The 26,000-nt window shown below is 45.9% G+C and overlaps 1 protein-coding gene and 1 pseudogene across 5 annotated transcripts in view; one reads left to right on the top strand and one right to left on the bottom strand.

Annotated features, from left to right (window-relative positions):
• The window catches only part of Rhobtb1 (Rho related BTB domain containing 1), a 125,269-nt gene that overhangs the window by 47,442 nt on the left and 51,827 nt on the right, over positions 1–26,000 (bottom strand). For 2 of the 4 annotated variants that reach the window (XM_076916935.1, XM_076916934.1), the window contains one exon: positions 16,548–16,598. The gene's annotated coding sequence lies outside the window, so the exon portion shown is untranslated. Of the gene's footprint in view, positions 1–16,547; positions 16,599–18,670; positions 18,815–19,318; positions 19,425–26,000 lie in introns of those variants that run through there. The other 2 variants (XM_076916936.1, XM_034524133.2) reach the window with 2 other exon arrangements.
• LOC143435271 (uncharacterized) lies at positions 18,912–25,222 on the top strand (annotated as a pseudogene). Its single transcript, XR_013105408.1, has 2 exons — positions 18,912–19,300; positions 19,649–25,222. The product of XR_013105408.1 is annotated as an uncharacterized LOC143435271 (transcript).

Genomic DNA, 26,000 nt, shown 5'->3' with positions numbered 1-26,000 from the left:
TGATTTAGATATAAGACAAACATATTGGCTGCACCAGAGAATGGGTTCAGCATTGGGAGAAGGGGGCAGTCAGGGCTAGACTAGACCTTCCAGGCAAGGCTGCTCAAACTGGATCTCTGGGACAAGAGTCATCTAAGTCAGCAGAATTGTCACCACCATCTACAATATTCTAAGTTCAATGAACTGTTTTGAGGAGAAAAAAAATAATTAAATAACATTATATTCTCTAGAGGCCTCCGGGGTCCCGGGAAACCCAGGGCCATCTCTTGGGAATCAAATGGAGCTTTTTAACACATCTGCTCAAGGCCCTTACTTGAGTCCCACGATAATAGCAAGGCCATATTTTTCTTTTTTTTTTTTTTTTTTAAAACTCCAAGGTCAGTGTGGGAGATGAGTCAGCAATTGAGAAAAACTCCACCGTCTACAACAGCTACACTGACATTGCCATCACTGAAGAAAACAAAAAGGCCTTAAAAAAAAAAAAAACTTAAAAGATGGGGCTGGCGAGATGGCTCACTGGGTCAAGGGGGCTTGCTGCCATGCCTGATGACTCGAGTTCAAATCCTGGGCCGCATGTGGTGAAAGGAGAGAGCAGACTCTTGAAACTTGTACTCTGACATTTACACTGGAGCTATGGCATGTACATGTGTGACTCACTTTCTCTCTCTCTTACACACACACACTCTCTCTCTCTCTCTTACACACACACACACTGTAGTAAAAAAAAAAACTCCTTAAAAGATATATGAAAATGCTGGACTTTGGTAGTGCATACCTATAAATTCTACCACTTGAGAAGCTGAGGCAGGAGGATCTCAGCTTTGAGACCAGCCTAAGCTACACACAGACCCTGCCCCACCCCCTAAGAGTGAAATTTCAGACTAGATCTAACCAGCCCAACGAAGCTGAAGCTGTGTGTTCTAGGTGCACTGGCCTAATTTGTCTTGAAAGTAGGCCATGGAAAAGTTCCTTGATGGCTCTGCCTACGCAGTGGCTTGTCCTCACCTGTCTATGGAAACTGTTTTTTTTTTTTTTTTCACTTCTTGGCCTCAGGAAAACCAACCACAGAACTGTATGTAGGCCTGTGCCTGTATAGGAGTGACTGAGTCAAGGGTCAGGATTGCTACACTGGACTTCAGAGTCAAAAACTGTACAGCTGTGCTGGGATTTCTTGAAGACTGTGAAAGGCTATGTGGTGGTAGTAGTGGGAGGGAGGGGGGAGAGGGAGAGGGAGGGAGGGAGAGAGAGAGACCCTTGAGTGTAGGCCTGCAGAAGAGGCCTCCTATGAAGGGGCTCCATTTTCTTGCTTCCTGGCTTTGAGAGGCTCCAAGTCACAAGGCAGAAAGCACAGGAGCTCTCCAGTAGACAAAGTCAGGAGAAGCCAGGGTGATGGGTGGGCATGGGTCAACTTTTCTCTGCAGTCCAGGGTCTGGAGTTACTTCTAATGGTGCGAAAGGTAGCTAGTGTTTCTACAGAAGGAGAACAGGTTCTGGTGGCCTTTCAAAAGGTGCACCTAATTATCACAAGGCTACCACAAGAACAGAGTGGAGAAGAGTCAAGGGGACAGTGACACACAGGATCTCTCTGTCCAGGGTGGAATTCACAGAGGTAGCCAAGTAGATAGGTCCCAGGTGTATCTTGGAAAAAGGTGCACTTGCAAGGCCTTTCCTTCTGCACTGTCTTCTGGGGGTGTTTATCATATATCAATTTATAAGACAGATAATCACATTTCTATATATTATTTTGCTTATACCCCATCAGGATTATATGTCATCATCATCATTAGATAGGTTCTCATTGTAGTCCAAGCTGGCCCCCACCTCAATACATAGCCAAGGATGACCTTGAACTTCTGACTCTACTGACTCTACTTTTATGCACATTTGGCAAGCCATCTACTAACTGAGACATATTTCCAGCTCTGAGATACTCATTTTTTTTTGTTTGTTTGTTTCTTTTTTTTGTCAGAATTTTGTATTTAAATCTTTAAATCTTTACACAGTACTTTGCCCATGTGCACCAATAAATGTTGAGTCGGGCACAGGAATGTAACCACCCCACTCTCCCTAGGAGACCCTGCACCTAGGACCAGCAGAGAGCTCATTGTGTGGCTGCCTCTGCTAACGGATTATGAAGCCCAGTGGCTTTGAGAGTTGCATGTGGTTGAGCCTGTGGTGGGTGAGAGGAAGGCTGTAAGGGACATCTGCTGTGGTCCATTGTGAGAGCAGAGCTTGGCAGGAGGCTTCACACCCACTACTGCCTCCCAGCAAGAAGGGCATCCGTTACCATGGGAACCGAGAGGCCCAAGATCAGACCCTTCCACCAAATGGGAATTCAAGGGCGAGAGGCGCTGAGGGATTTATATGGTTGGGGGCAATAAAAGAACTCTGATTATTGTACTCCAACACCTATCATCATTTTATGAATCTTAATATTATATGTATATATATGTATATGATGTACATGTATATCATGTATATGTATATATAACATTCTCATTTCCTTTTAGACATTAGCAATCAACTCAAAGGGTTTCCGAGTCCTTCCTGGAGTCATTACCTGGCTAGAAAAGAGAAAGAAGAGGCATATGGACCAATGAGAAATGGAGATTGGTTTGTAACAGATATGGAAGCCATGACGTAAAGGGCCATTAGCTGCACCCAACAACAATACCGGAAAGCAGGCTGAGGAGTAGCCATGGACCACAAATCGAAGGACACCTACCAAATCCCTTCCACGGAGCCAAGCAAGGAATGCACTCATGGCCCATGGCCTGTCCATTTTCAAAGGGAAAGGATTGGTCCCTGCAGTCAGCAGTGGGTTCTCACTCATAACCATAATGGAGTCATTATGACTGGAACGTAGCTGGAAAAATAGTGGGGCCAGTGGAGGGCCTCTGAGAGATGGACATGTTGCCCTGATCATGGCCTCTTGAAGATGGCCAGACAGAGAGATCTGAGTACTGTACGGGGGTTTCTGTCCTGTCCTAGCTGACCCCTGCCTGCTTGGCCAGGTCTTTTCATCTGGATCAGTTTGTCTAGACCAGCTTGCCCCAAGAGATCCCTGTCTCTGTCTGCCGTGTGTGTGTGTGTGTGTGTGTGTGTGTGTGGTCACATGTGGGCCACAGAGCCTGCCTGGCTTTTAATGCAGGTGCTGGGTTCCTGTCCTCACGCTGGTGTGGCAGGCACCTTACCTGCTAAGACATCTCCCAGGCCCCTGTCTTGATGTTTTCTTTCTACTTAACATGACCTAACTAAAAATTGGGACCAAATTCACCTGCTACAAATCTTACTTATTTACAATGTATAATTTTTTGTTTTTAATATCCCCCAAAGTTAGACCGTGACACTTATATGCAACGGCAGCATATGACTGTCAACCCCCAAAGAAATCTTGGCATCGTATCAGCTTGTCCTAACTGGTGCTTGCTCCAGCCTTGGCCGTCCCTCTTCTTTCTGATGGTGACTTTGCCTGCTCATAACCTTTCTCGTGAATGGAGTCTTGCAGTCTGGAGACTCTATCTCTCTTCTTTCCCCTCAGCAAATGGTTCCAAGTTAATCTGTGTTGTAGCCAGCTGCAGTACTTCATTCTTCTATGGCAGAATAGGACTTCTGACATGTATTGCTTTTATTTCTTTTGGTTGGTATTGAGACAGGTTCTACGTATGTAGCTCCAGCTGCCTGGAACTCACTGTGTAGACCAAAGTTGCCTTGAACTCCCAGAGGTCCACATGCCTCTGCCACTATCAGTGCTTGGGTTAAATGTGTAGGCTGCCATGCTCACGGTGTATAGCTTTTGTAAAGGAGAATATTTCAGGATTTAAAAATATAAGGAATATATAAGTGTAACCATGTATTGTTAATTATACTGAGTGTGCCTATACAAACCAATTATAAAATTATTATTACTGTTATTAGTGGTATATGTGGTGTATATGTGTTTGGTGTGTATGTGTGTGTGGTATGTATGTGTGTGTATGTGTGTGGTATATATGTATGTGGTATGGTATGTGCATATGTGTATGTGTTATTTGTGTGTATATATGTATATGTGTGTATGTGTGTATGGTGTGTGTATGTGTGTATGGTGTGATGTCTGTATGTGTGTGTGGTGTGATGTGTGTATTCTGTGTGTGTGTGTGGTATATGTGTATTTATGTGTGCGGTGTACTTACATGTGATATGTGGTGCATGTATATATGTGTATGTGTATTTATGTGTGTGTATGTATATATGTGTGTATGTGGTGTGTATGATGTGGTGTGTGTGTTATGTGTGTATATGGTATGTGTGCATGTGTATATGTGTGTGGTGTGTATATGTATGTATGTATGTATGTATATGTGTGTGTGTGGTATGGTGTGTGGTGTATGTTTATGTGTGTGTATAGGTATGTGGTATATGTCTGTATGTGTGGTGTACGTGTGTATGAAAGTGTATGTATGAAAGAGTGTAGGCCAGAGGATGATTTGTGTGTCCTGGCCTATGTCTCCCTCCCTTCTTTCCTTTAGACAGGGTCTCACTGAAACTGGGGACAGGCTGGTGGCTGGCAAGCCCAGAGATCCATCCTGCTTCCATAGCCACAGCAGTAGGGTCACAGGCACACAGAGCCATGATCACCTTTCCATGGTGGTCTTGGGATGTGAACTCAGGTCCTTATGAGTATATAGCAAATGCTCTTTCCCACTGAGCCATTGCTCCAGGCCCTAAAAGTTATTATTATTATGATTATTATTATGTGTATGAGCATCTTGCATCTGTGTGTCTGGTCTTTAGAAAAGGTTGTCATATCTCCTGGAACCAGAGCTATAGACAGTGAGCTGCCATGTTTGGGTGCTGGGAATTGAACCCAGGTCATCTTCAAGAGAATGAGTAGCAAATACTCCTAACTTCTGGAAAATTATTTCTGAAGATGCTTAAGCATTGAAAACACATGTTTGTAAAACGCAGCCAGCCAGTTTCCCTTTGACCCAGGCTTTCAAACGGAAAAACCAAACAAAAAACAAAACCAAATAAAAAAAATCCCAGAAATCAAAGTGACATTGTGCCGAACACCAGACACGGAAACGGAACTAAAAAAAAAAAAAAAAAAAAAAAAGACAGCCGAGGCCACTCAGAACAAACACACATACACTTCTATTTCTAGCAGAGGAGGGAAAATTCTTGGCTTTGAACGTTTGAGCATCCAAAGAAAATATTTATGCTAACAGAAATGAGCAAGCTGAAGAGAATTAGAAGGCAAACGGATTCTGCAGAAATCAGTTGCAGCGACACTATTTTAAGCATGGGTCAGCAGGTGTGACTGAGCCTGACATTCGTCAGGAGAATAGCAACTCTGAATTCTCCAGTTGGCGGCGTGCCAACTGGAGAATAACAGTACCCATACACCTGTGAGCACGCCTGTATCTCTGAAGTCACAGGTGTATGGGTACTGTTATTCGTTCCACGCTATTGTCGTTACTGGGAAGGGGTGACCTGCGTTAATGTTCAGATCCATGGGTGATGGAGGAGTCCTACCTGAAACTGATGTTTGCTAGCTCAGGGAAAAGTCAGGGTCTGTGGATGAAAGTCTCACCTCCATCTCGGGTGTGGGGTTTATCACTTCTATAACGTGGGGTGGAATGTCAGACTCAGGCAGGTATTGATGGTTTTGTATGTGAGTGGTATGTGTGTGTGCATATGCACATGTCTACACATGGGCACATGCAGAGGCCAGTGGCCAGGGGCCCATGTCTTTCTCAGCGGCTTCCTATCTTGTACTTTGAGGCAGGGTCTCTCATGGAACTCAGAGTTCAAAGACTGGCTAGGTCAGTGAGTTCCAGGAACCTACCTGTTTACCATACTCCATCCCAATACTGGGGTTGCAGGATCCCCATCTTAACACTGGAAATTGAACCACAGCACCCAGCTTGATGTGTGGATCTTTGAGATCTGAACTCAGGTCTGTATGTTTATATAGGCAAGTATTTCAGCAACTGAGCCAAACTCCTAGCTCCCCACAACTTGCTTTATTATTTATTTATTTATTTATTTATTTATTTACTTAGAGAGCAGGTATCACATAACCTAGGCTAGTGTGTAACCAATATGCAGCTGAAGATAACCTTAAACTTTTGAATCTCCTGTCTCTACATCCATACCTGCCTGTTGGTGTTCTGGCCCCTTGACCTACCTAGCTGCAACTTATGTGCTTTTTTACCCCTGGGTGCTTTATATGTGTCATACTTTGGGTCATTGTTTTTACAGATTCCTTACAGAGCTAGGGTGTGTGGCTGAGCTGTGGCCCAGAGCAGGCTTCTTAATGCTCTCCTGAGAAAGCAAGAATTCAAACAGAAAGCAATGGATGACGCAGGTGTGAAGACGACTGTGTGTGTGTGTGTGTGTGTGTGTGTGTGTGTGTGTGACAGTGCTTTGCAGCTAGCTCACTGAAAACATTCTCCAGGGCTGTCAGAGGGTGAGTCTCTGCAGCACAGACATTTGCAAAGCTGAAAGACTATAGATAAACACCAAGGAGACAGAGCTATGCCAGTTAAGGTTAGGGTGTGCTTGGAGCCAAATGAAAAAAAAAAATCTTGTCTTCTTTCTCTCTGCTTTCTTTCTTACCGCTCCCTCTCCTCTCTCCAAAAATTTTCCCAAGGGATACCCTAAAGGCAGGGGTCGCCCGCTGAACAACTGATGGGCAACACTCTCTCCAGACCAAGTCACATCAGGGCAGAGTGCTTGGTGGACTTCCAGTCAAGGGAGCTCACTGTTGATTTTTGTTTGATACACACCAGGGAGCCATTTCCCTGAACTGGACCTCTCTCTAGGAGCCTCACTGATCAGCTGCCAGACGACTTAGCCCTGATTCTGTGGCCACTGTCACTCTCACCCCGCTTACTGATGTGAAGCCAGATACCATGACCCTTTAGAATAAATGCAGATGTCCTGATGAAAGGGGGCAGCTGCAGGGAGAAGCGACTCAGGAGGATGATCTATGAACCACAGAAACCGTGGCCTCAGGATTTAGGGAAGTAAAAGCAGAAATGGACCAATGGCCTTGGGTGTGCCGTAGGAAGACAGGAACTCACTGATTGAGGAAGGCCAGCTGAGGGGACTTGCTTTGATTAGAGTAACGCTACCATCCGTAGCAGAATGTTTTTGGCACCTCGGTTCCTAGGAACCAGCCTCTGCAAACAACCCACTACGTGTAGAATGAATAAATCTATGGTAAATTGAGATCCATTCATACAATAGAATACCGTACACCAATGGAAGTGGATGAGGTCTTGCTACATTCATCCTGGATGGATCTCATATCCACAACGCCAAGGGAAAGAAGCTAGGCACCGGAAAGCATACAGGGTGGGCAGGCAAGATGCCTCAGTAAGGGAAGACCTGAGTTTAGAACCCTAGCACCCACAAAAGTCTCCAGTTACACATCTGTGGCCAGCTGGCTTACCTCACCCAATGAGCGCCATGTACAGTGAGAGACTCTCTCTTACAATCTAAGGTGAACCGCAGTCAAGGAAGATACCCAGCATTGACCTCAGGCCTAGACATACAACTGCACATATGTGAAGGCACACCTCTATGCGTACGAACATACGACATACATGTATGTGCATGTGCACACGATACGATTTCATTCATAAAAAGTATAACGTGCAGACAGAACTCATCGATGCATGTAATGGAAGGCTAAATACTCCCAAAGTGCCCCAAATATGCATAAGAAATGGCACAAAGAACCCCATGTCTGTGCAAACTCAGCACCGACTAATATAAAATAGAAGCCAAGGCCGTGGTTATTGCAAATGTGACGTGACCAGATGGATTGTGGTTAGGCTATATCTCTGTGATGGCTGTGTGTATGATCAGCTTCTGAATAACTAGATTTGATGTATTTTTTTTTTTTAAATATAAGGTCAAACTCAATACAAATATTTCCAGTTCAGTTTCCTGAGACCCAGGGTAGACCTAAAACTAAAATTGTAGGCAGTAAGTCCCTTAGGGGTATCCCAATCAAGGCAAGGCTAAAGTTGAGAATCAAAGAGCTCTCAATGTTTTGGGGCCAGCCCCTGCTAATTCACAAGAGCAAACTGTAAAACTTGACAAGCCTGTTAAATAGTGCCAGAACTAACACACGTGCACACGCGCGCGCGCACACACACACATTGTAGAAACTTACAATGAAAGTTCTCAAAATATTAAGTTCTCAAAAGCCACCATTTCCTAATTATTTTATATTTTGTTAGAACCCATACAGGGCTGGAGGGATGGCTCAGCAGTTAAGAACACTGCTGTTCTTGCCAAGGACCCAGACTTGATTCCTAACACCCACATGGCAGCTCACCACCACCTGTAGTCCCAGTTTCTAAGGAATCTAATTCCTTCTTCTGGCTTCTGTGAGCACTGGGCTCTCGTGTGGTACAAAGACATACATAGAGGCAAAACACCCACAAATAAAAAAACAGAATGTAGCAATTAAAACACATGCATAGAATTGATGCCTTAGAGGTCATCATGGCAATGTTATGTGTGGGGCAGAAATACTGAAGAAGGGTTGCTGGTGTGCCCCCTCTGAAATATCAGTCACCTGAGAAGTATTCACATCACAGAAGCTGGTCATCATAACAAATTGGGGCTCAATTTCTTGTTTTGTAGAATAACATAAAAAGTGTGTTATGTGTGAGGCGGGAGAGATGGCTCAGTGGTTAAGAGCACTGGCTGTTCTTCCAGAGGCCCTGAGTTTAATTCCCAGCAACCACATGGTGGCTCACAACCATCTGTGATGGGATCTGATGCCCTCTTCTGTCATGCAAATAAAGCACTAATGCACATACATAAATAAGTCTCTTTAAAAAAAAATGTTTAAAAAGGTGTGTTGTGTGTGCTGTCGCTACATTGTGAATAGTTCATCTGAGGAAGTATCTTTGCAGAGTTTAAACACTTCTACTCATTTGGTCATAGACTCCCTGAACTGGTTGGTTTTGTGTGTCAACTTGACATATGCTTGAGTCATCAGAGAGAAAGTACCCTCAATTGAGAAGACATCTCCATGAGATCCAGCCGGAGGGCATTTTCTCACTCAGTGATCAATGGGGAGAGCCCAGCCTATCATGCCATCATCCTAAGCTGCTGGTCCTGGGTTCTATAAGAGAGCATATTGAGCAGGCCAGTAAACAAACACTCCTCCATGGCCTCTGCATCAGCTCCTGCCTTCATCAGCTCCTGCCTTCAGGTTCCAGCCCTGCTTGAGTTCCTGTCCTGACTTCCCTCCAATGATGGACTGTGATCTGGAAGTAGAAACCGAATAAATCCTTTCCTTCCTGATATGCTTGCGGGTCATGGTGTTTTATTGCAGCAAAATAGTAACCCTAACTAGGACACTCCTGTACATCACCACCACGGATAGCTAGATGCAGTCCAGACTTGTGCTCCTGTGGTTTCACTTCTGTCTGACTAAGAAACAATCATCAGTATAAGAGTTACAATAAGTGGTGTCGTGAATGTTCCTATTGTCTGTTAAGTGTTTGTTCTATGGCTCTGATTGGCACTTGTATGAGTGTGTATGCAAGTGTATGCTGGAAACTAGACACAGAGCGTGCTAAGCACACGCTCTACCCCGAGGCTATATTTCCAACTCTCAGAAGCCCTTCCATTTATATTTACGTACACACAGGCGGTAATTATATGGTGGTTCATCTTTCTTGTTAACTTGACTGGATTTAGAATTGCCATGGGAACAGACATCTGGGGATGTCTGGGAGAACGTTTAGAGAGAGGTTTAACTGAGGGAAAATTCATCATGAATGTGGGTGGCAGCAGCCAATGCTGGCGGTGGGGGGTGGGGGTGGGGTGGGGGTTCCAGACACAATGAAAAGGAGAAGGCAAGCTGAAGTCCATCTTGTTCTACTTCGGGATGTTCTGGGATCAGCTACTTCACAACACCTTGCCTTTAAACCATGAGCCTAAATAAACCCATCCTCCTTTGAACTGCTTCTGTCAAGAGTTTCCTCCCAACAATAGCTGATACAATTGTTTCACCTACAAGACCCATCAGCAAACCGCCCTCCCCACTCCTCCTGTGTTTAAAAGTCAGGCAGACTGAGGTGAGGGTCCAGCCCCATTCTGTCCAGCACCATCTCATAAGATGCTTTGAGGTATCCACCTGCAAACCTCACTGGTTTCTTAGGAGCTCCAGATACCAGGTCTTACCTTAGAACTCCCGAATCAGATTGTCTTCCCACTGAAACTCCCATTCCCATTGGAGCCCAGTTTTACACATTATTAGCTCCTTGGTAAGAAATGAAATCAAAGCTCAAGCCCTACAGGGCTAGAGACAGTGCAATAATTGGCGATCAAAAGCACCAGGCCCCTCACTTAGCTGCTTCATAGCGCTGGGGAAAACACACAATGGCCACACCCACCTTGCACCACACACTTGCCAACTACTAAGCGGTAACAGTACCATCAGGAAAAAGAAGTCCATTCGAGGCCATTGAATTATTAAAACAGAAGGAAGAAAACAGGTATTGGGGGGAAAGCAAAAACAGTCCTGGCAGGCTCCCTCTGCTGTGTGATAGATGGTCAGGATGTGTTGCCAAGACTAAGTCCAGAGCAGAGCAAGAGCCACATGACAGACAGTGTGGCAGCTGAGGGAGAGAGGTATGTGCTGGAATGCTTCCTGGAGGTGTCATTTAGACCAGGCTGGTTATCAAGGGGGAAGGGGGAAGGGCCCAAACTGCAGTGTTATGCTTTCCTAGCTACTCACCTGCAGCAGCAGCAGCACATGGCTCAGAGAAAAGACAACAGACCATAATGCTCAACATGCCACTAACGTTAAAGGAGGCGGGGAGCTCGGAAGTGCTTCGAAATTGAAAGCAAAAGTTTCCTGCAGGCAGCGACTGTCTCTGCATAGATGTCTTGCTTGGAAACATTGCAGTTGTTTTGAGATGCAAGGGCTATGGGAAGCAGCCGTGCAGGGTCTGGAAGGGAAGGGGAAGCCAGGCTCTTCAAGATGATTTGGGTATTATGTTAGGGCAGAGGCTGAAACAATGGAAGGATTCATGGAAACTCCAGCGATTCTAGATACAGGAGGAAGAACTGCAATTGTAGATGGGCCACTGGAACCCACAGACAGAGAAGGCATAGGGTGGAGGGGAGGGAAGAGGAGGTGGGAAGAGAGAGAGAGAAGAGAGAAGGAGAGGGAAAGGGAGAGAGAGGAAAAGAGAGGGAGAAACACAAGGAGAAAGAAAGGAGCAAGAGAGAGGGAGAAGGGGAGAAACGTGTGCACACGTGAGTGCACACATACATATATACATGCACAAATATGAGAGAGAGAGGAAAGAGAGAGAGGAGATACAAGGAGAAAGTGCAAGAGAGAGGGAAAGGGGGAGGGGGAGATGTGTATGCACACTAGAGTGCACACATATACACATACATGCACACACATATGTGTGAGAGAGATACAAGGAGAAAGAAGGAGCAAGAAAGAGGGAGAAGGGGAGGTGGAGACATGTGTGCACACTTGAGTGCATGCATGCACATATACATGCAGACACATATGAGAGAAAGAGAGATAAAAGGAGAAAGAAGGAGCAAGAAAGAGGGAAAAGGGGAAGGGAAGACACGTGACTGCACACATACATACATACATACATACATACATACATGTACACACATGAGAGAAGAGAAATAGAGAGAGAATGAGAACACTCACCGCATCTTTACTCAAGAGGTGACTACAGGAAATGTTACCGTAACTATTCTTGTAGCATGAGTACCCAAGGGCACCAGTAAACTTCGAGATACCCACCCACGTTACAGTGCTTCCTGCCGATATATTCTGGGAAGGCCCAGAAGATCACTAACCTTGGTGAGCACTTAGTACATGGCCTGTGCCCATCACATTCTCATGGCCCTAAGGATGAGGGTAAATGCCGTTGCCATTTGTGGGCCAGGAGAGGGAAGTCCAAAACCTACTTCATCCAGAGTGCCCAGCTAATAAGCGGCCAGAGCAGAGACAAAATTACAGAGCAGCCGATGCTGATGGGTTGGTCAGCTGAGATGGCTTGGACGGGATCAGAGCTTTGAGAGTTATGTTCTGATGAGGAGAAAAAGGAACGCTCTGTGTCGACATTTTTGCTGATAAGGAGGGTTGCTCCTAGTACCCCGGCGTATCTGTATACCGCTGGCACTCTCTTATCTCTCTCTGCTGGACATGGCTTGGGTTGTGTGTGTGTATTTTGGACTCTCTCATTGGAACTGTGGCAAAGTTGGAGAGTTCAGAAGTCTTGGCACTTTCTAGGTTGTGTTATGTAACAGGGATGGAGCCTGGGCTGGATCGGGAACCTGGGCTGAATTCAGGAAGAGTCACTTATTAACTATGAGAGTGGTCAAGTTACATCACCTTGCTGGTGCCAGTGCTTTGTCACCAGAGGGAGGCTCAAACGAGTGACCTTATAGGGACTTGCCTTGACTCCATGATTCAGCCCACATTGACTTGAGTGTTTATGCCCGTGACTTCCAACAACATACATTGGATATGACCCAATGTGTTGTCAGATATGTTGAGTGTAGAAATATGACATTTGGTGCCTGTGTCTTTCCCCTCGCAAGAATAACCTGCAATGGAAAGGTTTAAAGTTCCTCTAGCCTGGAGTTCATCTAGAGTCTATTCAACTTCTCGGTCAGACAAAATGAACCCAATCTGAGCTTTGTGTCCTCTCAGTTTCTTGACCTTCCCTTCCTCCTTTTGTGCTTCCGTAAATTGGAATTGAAAATGAATACCAGGCATAGTGCCTCAGTTTCTTGACCTTCCCTTCCTCCTTTTGTGCTTCCGTAAATTGGAATTGAAAATGAATACCAGGCATAGTGCCGTCAATTGCTTGGCATTTGGGAAGAATGTAAGAAGCCCTAGTTGTTAGTATAGCTGGTGTATGTGTTGGGGGGGGGGCACTTGGTTTGGCTTATGGTTGACTAAAAAATTAAAAGACATTTCATTTCTCCACAGAGAGACGAAGCCTGAAATCAAAACCCATAAACACTGGGAACTTGCTATTACCCAAGAAAGAAAACACGAGAGTGGCGTAAGGAAGCATAAGTGCTTCGTCAGGACCTCCTGACAGTTTACCCTTCCATGACAATATGCCTGAGAAGGAAGATCTGCAGACAGGCAATGGCCACAGGCATCTGGGAAGACCCTGGCCACTTGCACCCTTCATTTCTCGTGTCTTGATTGGCCTATTTCCCAATCTCTGCCCTAAGGTGCCTAGGGAACAAAGGACCTGGGAGGAGAGCTAGCTGGTTTTAGGTTAGTCACTGGCTTTATGTGTTTCTCAAACTAAAAATAAATAAATAAATAAATAAATAAATAAATAAAGTCTTTAGATAACCAACCTGTAGCCATTCCGTTGGTTTGAGCACTGCCTCCTGCTCTCCTCCACACCTTTTTTTCCTCTCCCCATTTCTACCAAGTCCATACTCTCTCCTACCTCCCGCCTCCTTCTCCTTTGTCCCTTAGCTATTTGTAGCTCATTTCAAATTCCTTCTCCAACTTTTGGTTTAGTGCAGTGAGATGGATGGAGAGTGGAGAGCCTTGGTGGAGAAGAGAAGGGAAGTAAAGGGGCCAGATTCAAACCACCAGTGTGTGTGTGTGTGTGTGTGTGTGTGTATATATATATATATATATATATATATATATATATATATATATATATATACATGTATATATGTGTGTGTGCATGGGTGTACATGTATGTGTGTATACATGTATATACGTGTGTGAGTGTGTGCATGGGTGTACATGTATGTGTGTGTACATGTATGTGTGGGTACACGTATATATGTGTGTGTGCATGCCTGTGTTCATGCAGGTACGGCTGGAGGCCACAGAACAGCCTCTGGCTCTCATTCCCCAGGCACTGTCCACCTTGTGTTTTTTTTTTTTTTTACAAACATCGTCGCTTGGTAGCCTGAGACTTGCTGATCCAGGCTGACTGTCCACCTGTCCCTGCCTCCCTGGTGATGCTCAGCTCTTTTTAGAGGTAGGTTCTGGGAATTTGATTTAGGGCTTCATGTTTGTATACCAAACACTTTAGAGACTGTGCTTCTCTCCCAGGCCGGGGTTTGTCTGTTTTCTACTGAGGGAGGTTACCAAGCAAAGCTACAATGTTTCAAAATGTGTCTAGCCATTTTACGAGAGAGAAGCCAAAGCCTGCTGATACCCAAGAAAGCAAAGGAAAAAGCTGACTGCTAACTGAGTAATTACTGTTAGTGACAGCTTGCGAATTCTAAGGTCCTTTTGGGCTCCAACATTATATAATCTAGAGTGTAATTTGACTACTTTAAATAAATTATAGATTGATGATTGTCATATTGATTATTTTTTATGGCATATCATTTATCACAGCTAGCCATATATCAGTTAATGGTGAGGATCTGGCCTGTAATGGGATCTCCCCCAATAAGAACCACGGAATAGAATCTGTCTTGGAATGATCTAGGATATAGCAACCTTTATAGATCGAATTCTTATAAAATAGCATACAACTACCTCTTAATTGATTAAAGATACCCCTTAACTAACTGTGCTTTTGTAAGGCTATTAGGTGAGCTGGGGCTGTCAGCACTTGATAAAGAATTTATCTAGAGGGTCCCCTTTGTAATTTGTTCCCTACCTTGTTGTTAGTGACTCTGTGTTTAAAGTTCCCAGAGGATTAACAATGGCTACAAATTATTCTTTAGATACAGACCAAAGGAGGATGTATAACGGCAAGAGATGCTGTCAGCTGAAGCGCAATCTGCAAATATCTGAAACTTTAGCTACTGACCCTTTTCAGAACTTTGGTTGGGATTTATCTATTATGTATCCAAACCTATCTACTGTACATAGAATATCTCAGGCACACTGAGGATTTGAAGGAAGAAGGTACTTTGAGGCCCATGTCACATTGTAGCCTTTTATCAAAGATGTCCTGCCCAGTGACAGCTTTCAGGCTTGACGCCTTCTAAGCAATAGGGTGTCTGTGTCTATGGTCCTTTGGACCACCATGGCTGGGAGCAACTGTACAATCTCAGTTAGTTTGAAAGTCTATATCCTGACTGTCTCCAAACATTCCTTTATCATCTATGCAGATGAAAACTTACACTTGGAACACTGAATTCAAAATAATCTCACACAACAGAAAACACTGGATTTTTTATGAAAGTTCTATGGGTCCCCAAATCAGACTTTGGACATACACAAAGATCATGATTTATTCTTAACCTTTTCCATATTGGAATGCTTAACATTTTGCCTCTTAAATCTGCTTGGAAACTTCTTAAGAGTCAGAGAATATATATATATATATATATAATCTTTATTGACACATGCTGGGAAATACCTATTTACTTAAAGAGTAAGTTCTATAGGAACAGCTGCACCACTGAGTGTTCCTGGGTTATTTGTAGTTACTAAGTTAAACAAGTCATTCAACTTTTCTTGGCCTCAGTCTCCTTGTGGAAGAAGAATTTTTCAAATAAGAGTTTATGTTTTAGATTAAGACAAATCTTCTAAAAAACAAAACAACCAAAAGTTGTTGCACACCACAGTTGTTGTAGGTGTGTATACATGTGTGTGTGTGTGTGTGTATGTATATATATGTTTGTCCATTTATATGACACACATAAATGTAGAATAAAAACAAATGGACAGAACCAAATCTTGATGAATGCTCAACAAATGTCCACTACTATTCTAAGACATGTTCTTGTATCTCCTAAAGGCTAAGATGAAGATGAGTCAAATCTCCATTCATGACACCCAGATGCTCAAGATCCTCAACTGTCTGACACTGTTGGGCCTTGGACGAGGTAACTCCATTTAACCTGTTACTTTCAGTCACGTAGGACAGGTAGAGGGCGTGATTAACAAGTCTCTACCTCCAGAGATTTAAATATTAATGAATTATCAAAAGGCCAGGGGCGTAGCTAATTAAGTTATTCCCTCCCCTTTCTCCCTTCCCTATAAGACTGGTCTCCCCTGGCCTTTGGCGCGGGAATCGCACAACACCTGCATCCATTCACCATGCCATGAACAATAAAAGCTTTGGAAAACCGGACTCCACGTGTCCATGGTCTCTCCGCCTGATTCCCAGCTTTTGGAACCCTGGAACCTTGCCGATGCAGCCGCCGGCCAGCCCACCGACAGCTGCGTGAATGTGACATCCTCCGCTGGTGACGCGGGAAGCCCTGATGCCGGACCGCCCTGAGACTCTGTTGCCGGACTCCCTCCACTTCCCCCCACCCGCGAGATTTCTGACCCACATGCCACCATTTTGATTTTCTAGTTAGAATGGCCCACAGGAAGGAAAGAGGAGGCACACAAAGGTTCATTTTAGGATCATTTTCCTTGAAGAGAAAATAGAGTGATTTCAACAAACAGTGGATTCAAACCATAGAAAAACAGCAAAACCCAATTCTTTTGAGACAATCCGACTGAGAAACCTCCTCTAGAACATATCTCGGCATCAGAGGGTACACTACTCGTCTGTGCTTGTGTGCATGCATGGAGATACTGACCTGGCTCGTTGGAAGTGAAGAACAGGAGTTCCTGCGCACAGCTGGCCTCACCTAGAGAACAGAGAGAAACACAGTTGAAATCCCTCTGCCTGCCAGGAGCCCATAGTAACTCACTTAAAAAAACAAAAAACCAAAACAAACAAACAAACAAAAACCCAAACCATACGTTGTATCTTTCTCCACACCAGAGGATGCGCAGAGTCTGCCTGACTTGGGTTTATGCTACGTGTATATTGGTATTTCTCTGGGTCAAGTGTCTCCTGAAATAGCTATGTTAACATTTTATAGCATTCGCAAAAGTATATTTCTGAGCATTTGGGGATGATACAGAAAAAGCGCTTAGCCACAAATGGATGGGAGGTGCAGGGAAAACTCACAGGCTTTCTCAAACAGATAAAGGAGAGATTTTTTTTTTCTTTTTCAAAATGTCATTTTTAAAAACACCATCTTAACCCCAATGCAATGAATTCTGGTTTCTTCTTCTATTATGTTTTTTTCTTCCTTCTTCCTTTTTTCCTTCCTTCCTTCCTTCCTTCCTTCCTTCCTTCCTTCCTTCCTTCCTTTGTAGAATTATTAAGTCAGTAACATCAACCAGGCTTCTTCCGTGCATCTTTGTGATCACACATAACCCTGTACCTTGAGATGCCCATGACCGTCACTTTGGAAGATAAGAGCAGGCAAGCTCAGAAGATTGTTGATAAGGATGATCCGAAGCCTACAATCATGGGATGGGATGGATTGAACCCATACCCCCACTGACATTCAAATATGATCTAGGAATCTCAAGGAGAACCTTGTTCAATATAACAATTGACTGACTGCTGACTTCCCCTGTGGGGCAACACGCAGATGTTAGTGACAGTCCAAAAGTTTATCTTATGGGGACCACTGGTTCTCTTAGGCGTCTCCAAGATCACTGAAGATGAAATACACACCGAGTCTCAATATAGTGTTTATAAGTGAACTTATGAGCCTGTTGGTGGCTTATTATCTGCCCTTGGCAAAGCTGAACGCCTCTGGAAGCTTGGTATGGTTTTGAGAGTCTCCTGTATGTTTCTTATGGCAGGTAGCGCAGCCCACAGGGTGGAGAAGCACCTCCGGCTGAAACCCTAGGCTGAGTATCCAAGAGCTTCCCTCAAAGCACAGGGAGGTTCAAAGTCAGGATATCTCCTCTGCTTGCCTTATCTAGAGTTTCCCAGCTTTTTGTGACTTAAGTATCAAGCTTAATGCACGCCTCCACCCCCAACGTCCCAGCATATGTGTACAGATAGCCCCAAAGGCGCAGCTCCTGCTGAAGTGCAAAGCCAACCCAGAACCCTTGTGCTTGGCGCTCCCTCCTAACTTTTCTGGCTTGTCCAAGTCTAAATATTGACTTTGTTCCTCCGTTGAGTAGTTTGAGACGGGATGGAAACCCCACGGCCAACAGTGGGATCAAATGTTTTATACTTTTTTTTTTACACAGTCTTGCCTTCCTTCCTCTTTTGTGGGGGGGGGGGGCTGGGTGGGTGGGTGTGAGTGTGGATCTCTTCTACCTACCTCCCCCTACCACCACCTGGCTGTGAACCTAGTAACCTAAAGCTGAACACTTAAGTTCAGGTGTGTGCAAGCCCCTCACCGGCGGCGTGTACTGTTGGCACAGCAACTCACAACAGACTCCCTAGACACAGAGCTTGGGGGAGGGGAGGGGAGGGGAGGGGAGGGCGAGGGGCGTCATCGTGCATCCAAAGGCACTGCCTGGGGCAGGGCAAGCACCCATGGGATCAGAGCACCCAGCTTCTCGCGTCCCGAGTTCCCCACCAGAGTCCTTCGAGGAAAAGGCACCTTTCCCGGGGGCGCGGCAGCACCCGCCCTGGTGAGCCGGCCTGTTAAGGTGCCTGTTGTACGTGTTCACTGCCGCTACAAGTTAGGGGTGCGGCCGGGGCGGGTGCTCCTCCACATCTCTTTGGCTCACTCCTCTAGGAGGGGACTGTCCCCCGCTTCCCTTCAGCTCACTCCCGCAAACGTCGCTGTGGGGGTGGTGGCACATGGGCCGGGGTCCCCACCTGCCACCCGCGGGGCGATCGGGAGCTGGTGGGGTGCTCCGCTGCTCACTGGGGCTCTCTCTGCGCGACACAGCCACCTACCCTGCAGCCGAGCGAGACCCGGCTCCCTCCGCCGCTCAACAGCGGCCCCCGCCGCCGCGCGCACTCGCGGGGACGCTGGGACCCTGCGCACCGCGCGCCACCCGCCCGGCGTGGCACAAAGGCAGCATGGCCCAGCCGCGCCCGGCCGCGTCCGCGTCCCGGCGCAGGCCACGGGACTCGTCCCCAGGTCGCTGTCGCCGCCAGCCCTGCCCTCCTCCCGCCCCCTTCCCCAGCCAGGCGGGGCACCGGGCGGAACCCTGCGCCCCGGCACCGAGCAAGCAACGCTGTGGCGGCCTCCGATCGCTCCCTCTCTCCACCGTGACGTGAGCAGCCTTGGCGGCTATTTATAACCACACGATTGGATTTCATTCATGAAACCAGGGCCTGGTGTGTCTGAGCTGTGGGACGCGAGGTGGCGAAGGTGCCGCGGCTGCACGCACACCGGAGGGGCCTGGGCTCCAGGGCGCTTGGTCGGGACCAGCGTGTGTCTCTCACCCCTGGGACCCGGCCTTGGGCCAAGCGGAGACCAGAGCAGGGCAGGCTGTGTGCGAGCTGTCCCCGCGCCCCCTCCCCGCAGCATCCCACCCACTCCCGAACATCCGCTGGCCCTCAGTCCTGGGCTCAGGAAAAGTAAGTTGGGCCACTAACCGGCTGGGCAGCATAGCTTTCTTCCCCCTAGGAACTGACCGGCCGCAGACTCCGAGGGAGGACATTGGCTTTTGTTTCAAAACCCTGCTGCTGACTAAGCGCCGCGCTGGCCCAGCCTCCTCCCCTGGGCGCTGCACGTGCGGGCTGGCTCTCCCCCTCCTGGTCACCTTCCCCTGTACCCGGCTCGAGGGGTCCCGGCAGGGGGTTGGAGGGGGGGACGCCCTGTTGCCCCTGATCCTCCCCACACCCACCTCCCACCCCGAAATCAGCGGTTTTAGAGAGGCTGGGGGAAGAGCTGAAACTGATTTTTGGCCTCTCCCGGGTCGGCAGGAAATCTTGGAAAGGAAAGCCAGCTAAGGAAGACATTGTGGACTTTCAAGCCGATTGTGAGTTCTGGGGGGCAGAGTCATGGCTACTTTTCACGGATCCCAGTAAGAACTGCCTAGGTGCCTAGGGGTGTTGGACATCACGTGAAGCTCTAAGAAGGCGACAGGGGACGCAACTAACTTGGCTCCTGTCCGCAGGGAACTTTCAGTCCGCCTTCTCAACTGCCTGTTAGACTCAGCTGTGTAATCCGCTCACTCCAGTCTTGCTAGACAGCTGGCGGATTAGGGTGTGAATGCCTTCAGCTAGGGATGTGTTACGTTTATAAACCCTTCTGAAGGCTGAGCACCAAGCATACAAAAAATGGCCATGCTACATCCGTGGCCTCCATCAGTTCTTAGGTGACGCCCTGCCAGGTTCTCAAAAGGGTGGGAAAGGTAGCCGTATTTCTTTGGGTTTCTTCAAGCCTCCCCTAAAAAAAGACTAACAAACAAAACCCTCTTACAGTAACGCCTCCGTCCCACCTTTTCAGGAAACCACATTTGGTTTTCTTAGACGGCTTTCTCTTCCTCCCTAGGATCCCTGAATGATTTTCAGTCCCTTTGGTGATTTCCTGCCCCTCCCTTAGATCCAGGTTCTCCTGTAGCCAAGGCTGATCTCCAACTAGCTATGTTGCCAAGGCTGGCCTTGAACTCCTAAAAGCTTTGGCCTTGCAGTTTTGTGCCACCAACAGGCTAAGCAAACGAAATGTTTTTTATAAGAAAATGTTGCGCGGGTCAGCTGCGGGATTTAAGCAATTCTTAATGTACTGTTGTCGTTGGAAATGGGGTCCTTAAGGCCATAACCTTTTGATACTAGCAAGAGAAGGAAGCAAAAGTCAAATTCCTGTGGCTGAGGAGTGGATCCGTGAGTGACTGTATGTGGTCACTTGCTTGGCAAGGGGCAGACTTCCCAAAGGACACCATGTTGAAAGACTCCATCAACAGACACTCTCTTCAGGAATATATTAGGGAAAGTTAATTAACCACATTGTTGCTAGCTAGCCACTTGTCTACAAATTACTTTTTTTTTTTCAAGCTACCTTGGGCACTGAGGAATAGAACCGTAACTAAGAAATAGGAACTTAGTGACTAAGAAATATGTGTTGTGGCCCCAAGCACAGTGGGGAATGACTTTCCTTTCTTTTTCTTTTATCTTAAAAATCATTACCCCACCACAACCGAGGAGGCGTGCCATCAGGACCATTTTACAGATGGGGTAACTGAGGCCAAGAAAATTTGGAATTTTTAGTATTGTTAGTGGCTGACATTTGTGCCCCGGGGGTCATCCAGGGCTGGTTTTCTTTTATCGATAACCTTTGTGGTAACACCCCCTTTGGGTGTCTTTCACTTCCTCAGTCACACAATAAAAAGATGAACCTGCTATCATCACCTGTGCAAAATGCCAGGCGTGAAGGCTTGACCCTGTGGTTACCCACATTGCCAGAGGCAGAGACAGCTTGGGGCCTGGGGCTCACTGGTTCTAAAGCCTAGCTGATCCAGTGGCCGATAGTTCCAGTGAGAGACCTTGCCTCAAAAAAAGGGGGAGGGGATGTTGCCTATGGAATAATCCCAAGGTTGATCTTTTGACTCCACTAATATGTGCACAAGCATGTACCGCCCTTTACCCCCCTCCCCACATGGCAGCATATGTACATATGCACGAAAATAAAAAGGTCACATGACAATGATTTTCTGAAGCATCTGGGAGGTCGTAAGAATAGAAAGACACCAAGCACTGTGCATAGTCTTGGAATGCCTGACCCTTTCCCGAGCCCCTCAAGGGCTATCCTTGCAGAGTGGGTAAGGAACTCCCACTAGCCATTTTGTTACCATTTTGGACCTCATGGAACACATAACCTTGAGGAGGAAATGATCTGGAGAACTTCCAGGAAAACAAATTGCTACTAATGGCGATTTCAGGTACAGCAGAAGAAAACTTACTGAAAATGTGTACCAAGCAAGGAAAGGGATGTCAAGAAGATACTGCCATCCACATCCGGGGCTTGCTGCAATCTTTCTACATGTGACCTCTGATTCATGAAGGTGGAGACGTGGCCATGCTGCATGCACTGTGACTACCAACAGGAAAGAGAGAAGCAAAGCAGAGCGAATGGTGCAGCTTCACCTAAGAGCTCAGCTGGGCTCCAGCCCACCAAAGATCCAGCCTTCCTGTTCGCTAACAGAATCCAAGTCATTCACCTTAGATATACAAGGACTGGAGGCCTCCCTCACTGGAAATTAGCCAATGTTTTTTCTCTCTAAACACGAGGTTTGTTGCACAAAGGTGATGTTAAAACTTGTTATGGTAGGTATTTTACCAATGATGTTGCCCTCCTCACAATAAATAAATAAAATAAAATAAAATAAAATAAAATATACTCCATCCACTACCACCAAATCAAAACACCAACAACCAAAACCATCTCAGACCAGCCACCTCACATGTGTGCGCTCATGTGCATACACACACAATAATTATAACTTAAAAATTTAAATACCACAATTTACATATAGAAGTGTTGTTTAGTTACCAACAAAATCACTCACTACTGAGCCCTTGGCATTCGTAGTTCCCCTGAAGCCATTAATCAATCCCCCCCCCCACCCCAATTACCAGACTTTTATCATGATGAGACCCAATGAAATTTTTGGAAATATCAACATGTAAATTTTCAGATCTAAGTTTTCACTGCACACACCACCTTTGAGATCTATCTATCCACAGTATCATCTATATTGGCCACTCGTTTCTTTTTGTGGCTAAGTGTCTATTATAGATGGACACACCAGGGTTGTGCTTATTCACCTATGGAATGCCATTCGGGTATTTTCAATATTTTGCTACAATGAAACAACACTTCCATAAACATTTGTACACAAGTGTTCTGTGTGTGAATATTTTTCCCTTTGAGATGAATGTTCCAGAATGCCAAGTCCCGAATCAAATGCTAAACAAGCTGTCAGGCTGTTTATTTTCAGAGTAACTGCTCGTTTCACATTCCTACCAATAATATTTGGTATCATTACTTTTTTTTTCCAACTTTTTTTGTTTGTTATTTATAGTAACTCACCATGGCTTCGATTTGCATTTTTCATTCCTGTCAAAACATCTCTCCCTGGGCTAACTGACCACCCTTATCTTCTTATAGCTGAAAGAGATGTTCTTGGTTTTGGCTAGTTTATAAAGGGGTTGTCCTGCTATTGCATATTCTTAATTTTTGTTTTTTAGATATTTATTTTTATGTTTCCATTACGCGCGTGCTTACCTGCGGCTGCCTAGGCGTATGTGCACACAAGTGCAGGTGCTTGCAGAAGCCACAAGAGGGAGCCAGATCCCTGTAGCTGGAGTTTGAAAGTGGTTGAGAGATGCCAAACGTGGGTTCTGGAATCTGACCCCCGGATCTCTGCAAGAGCTGCAAAGCTTACAACCGCTGAGCCAACTCTCTAGCCCTTTATAGTTGAATTAAATTAAAAAAAAAAAGATTCTGGGGTCATAATCTTCAAATTGCAAATTAAATATGCACTACCCCCAGGAAAACTCTGTCATCAATTCAATTACAAGTGCTCAGTGCTTCTATAGCCTGATGCTTTTCCCAATATATCCGTGGGTATGGGAAGTTACTTACATAAAGTTCCCACGGAGAGAGTTTTCTCAGTTATGTGGTGTTAAGTCCTCATTGGAGCGGTCTGTAACCGACAGCCCGAGGAGCCAACGCCCCTCCCTCCTGCGCAGGCGCAAGTCTCCCCCCAGTGATTGATGCAACAGCTGTGGGCCAGTGACTTGAAGGGTGTAGCGAGACAGCTGCCACTTCCCACCACTCGGTCTGTAATGCCAGCTCTAAAGCGAGGTTGGTGGATGGATAATGAACGTCAGGTGCTAGGGAGCCATGTTAGACAGAGGGAGTGAAGACTCAAGGAGAAACTAAGCTCGCAGATGGGTCTGCTTTAAAGAACAGCTGCATTTGGTCAAAAGGTTTGAGAAGCAGCTGTTGGGGAGGAGATCGCTGGGGTGACACAGCTGCTGTTGCGATGGCCAAGGACTTTGTGGCATCTAAAGGATGTTGTGGCCCGTGGCACTTGGAGACGCTGCCTCCACCGACTGACTGGCTCCAAAAAACTGCTCTGGGCTCCAGAGCCGGAATAGGGCAGGGCACCGGGTTTTATCCGCCTTTACAAGAAGCAGCTTTCTGTAAGCCATTCTGGATGCTAGCCTTTCAGGAGCCAGAGGGTTGATCTGAACTGCTCCATTTCAGAGGCCTGCCCTCTGGTTAGTGACAAGGGGCAGAGACATGTGTGTCCGTGTGCTTCCATAATGCTGTGTGTTGATGGCCAAAAGAGAAAAGAGAAAAGAGAAAAGGTCTCTTGGGGACCTTGTTTCTGCAGATACCCTTTTATTCAATACTCCAACACGGGAGCGACATTTTTACAAGTTGCTAGACCAGCGGGGACAGGTATTTCCCAGCTTCCCATCTTGGGGTCACTTCCCCAACTTTTGTGTGGTTGATTGTGTCCACCGTATGAAATATTTCTTCCGGTCTCTAGCATCATTGTGAGGTTTTATATGGATGCTGCTTATCGTTTGGGTAAGAAGAAAAGCCCTTGGTTCTGAGCGACCCAGCTGTATTGGAGTGGGCTCTTGTAAAATTCATTTGGTGCAAGTGTTTTTCAAGTCACCTCAGCAGTGCAGAGGTCTCCATCTCTTTCTGCTTTCTGTAGCACGCTCTGGAGGATGCCAGAGGTAGGGCTCTGGCTTGTCAGGGAGTCACCCCGTTTTCCTAAAAGCTGCAGGTGGACGGTATCCCCAGCTCTTGGAGAGCTGCGTGTATTCCATCCCATCCTAAGGTAGTTAGGTGGACAAACTCCCATGTTAAAGAATAGTATATAAAGATATACTAAAGATATAGATGAATACTAGTGAGTCTGACCATGGGATTTGGGTGTCAATAAAACAATAAAGGTCAATGTAGTACAGATTTTTGTACTTATCTATCTTGCAAGCCAAAATTCACAATGCACAATTTCTATCTTTCTGAGTATCAGTGAATGAGACAGACACGATTGAGTCTGCCCAGCACACTGTCATGTGCTTAGTGGGCAACGTGACCTTTTTCCTCTATGCATAGTTTCTTAGGTTTTTCTGTTAGTGTTGGATGAATTTGCTAAAAATGTGATTTTGCAAGCCTGGAAGTTCTTGTTTCTTCTTTTGGTCAAAAGCCTCCTCTGCCCACATGTCAGTCGCTAGCTCAGCTCAGCATGCTCAAGAGGCAGGAGCCAGCTGCCCTTTGCCCCGTATGGAAGCAGGAACTGGAAAAGAATTCAGTGTGTGTGGCCAGCATTTCTTTTAAATTAATTCTTATTTATTCTTCTCTTATACAGTACATCCTGACTGTAGCTTTGTGTCTTGGAAGAAATGTTCTGTATCTGAAAAAGGACCTTTATTTCGGGGACGAACCAACAGGCACATTCGTTGTTAATATGACAAAATGTGTTAGTGCTCTTCTTCAGTGTCAGTGATTAAAAATAAATGACATGTAGGTGCTGTGGCGGTTTTTAAAGCTCTCTTGCCTGACTGCTTTACATAATACCTCTTTATCATCACCAAACAAACAACAACCCCACACCCATTATCACCACCACCACTACCACCAAAAACAAGAACCGACCAAAAAACCTCAACAAAGGTTAAAGGGAACAGGGAGTAGGAGAGAAAAAGAAAGAAAATAAAACTATAGCTAAATGATCTTTAGTCCAGTGTGTGTAAGTGTTCCAAAGGCCACAGGGAGGCAGAACTGACACTTTACTGAGCAGTTGTTCATTGTGAACTTACAAATGTTGACGTCAAAGGAAAGTTGTGTGGGGGCGGTAAATATAGACATGGGCCCATGAGGCAGTCTAAGAGTGTCCTGAATGGGGCTCTGGGGTTCAAAGCACACAAGTGTGCATGCAGGGAACCCACGTTCAGCTCGTGGCACACACATCACTTGGCTCACAACTGCCTGGGACTCCAGGAGGAGTTTTGCTCTGTTCCTGAGTTCAGGCTGCTTTGTGTCTCCCCATCCACAGAAGTGACCTGTTTTTCTATGCAGAAGCCAGAAAAAAAAAATAAGTACACCACACATACATGTGTGTGTGCACAAATCTTAAGTCCCCTGGTGCACGGGACGCTGACTTCTATAGAGATTTCCCTCAGAAAGAGAAAGTAAAGAATCACTAAGATCCTTGCAGGACACATGAGGCTCGTCTTCAGTTGGTGTAGTACCTTTCGAAAATACTTTTAATATAACTGTGCAGACATCTGACTCCCTCCCTGGGACTTG

This window comes from Arvicanthis niloticus, chromosome 20 (genome assembly GCF_011762505.2).
Source record: "Arvicanthis niloticus isolate mArvNil1 chromosome 20, mArvNil1.pat.X, whole genome shotgun sequence".
NCBI lineage: Eukaryota > Metazoa > Chordata > Mammalia > Rodentia > Muridae > Arvicanthis > Arvicanthis niloticus.
The sequence above is the reverse complement of the archived record's forward strand: the minus strand, read 5'-3'. Positions and strand labels throughout refer to the sequence as shown.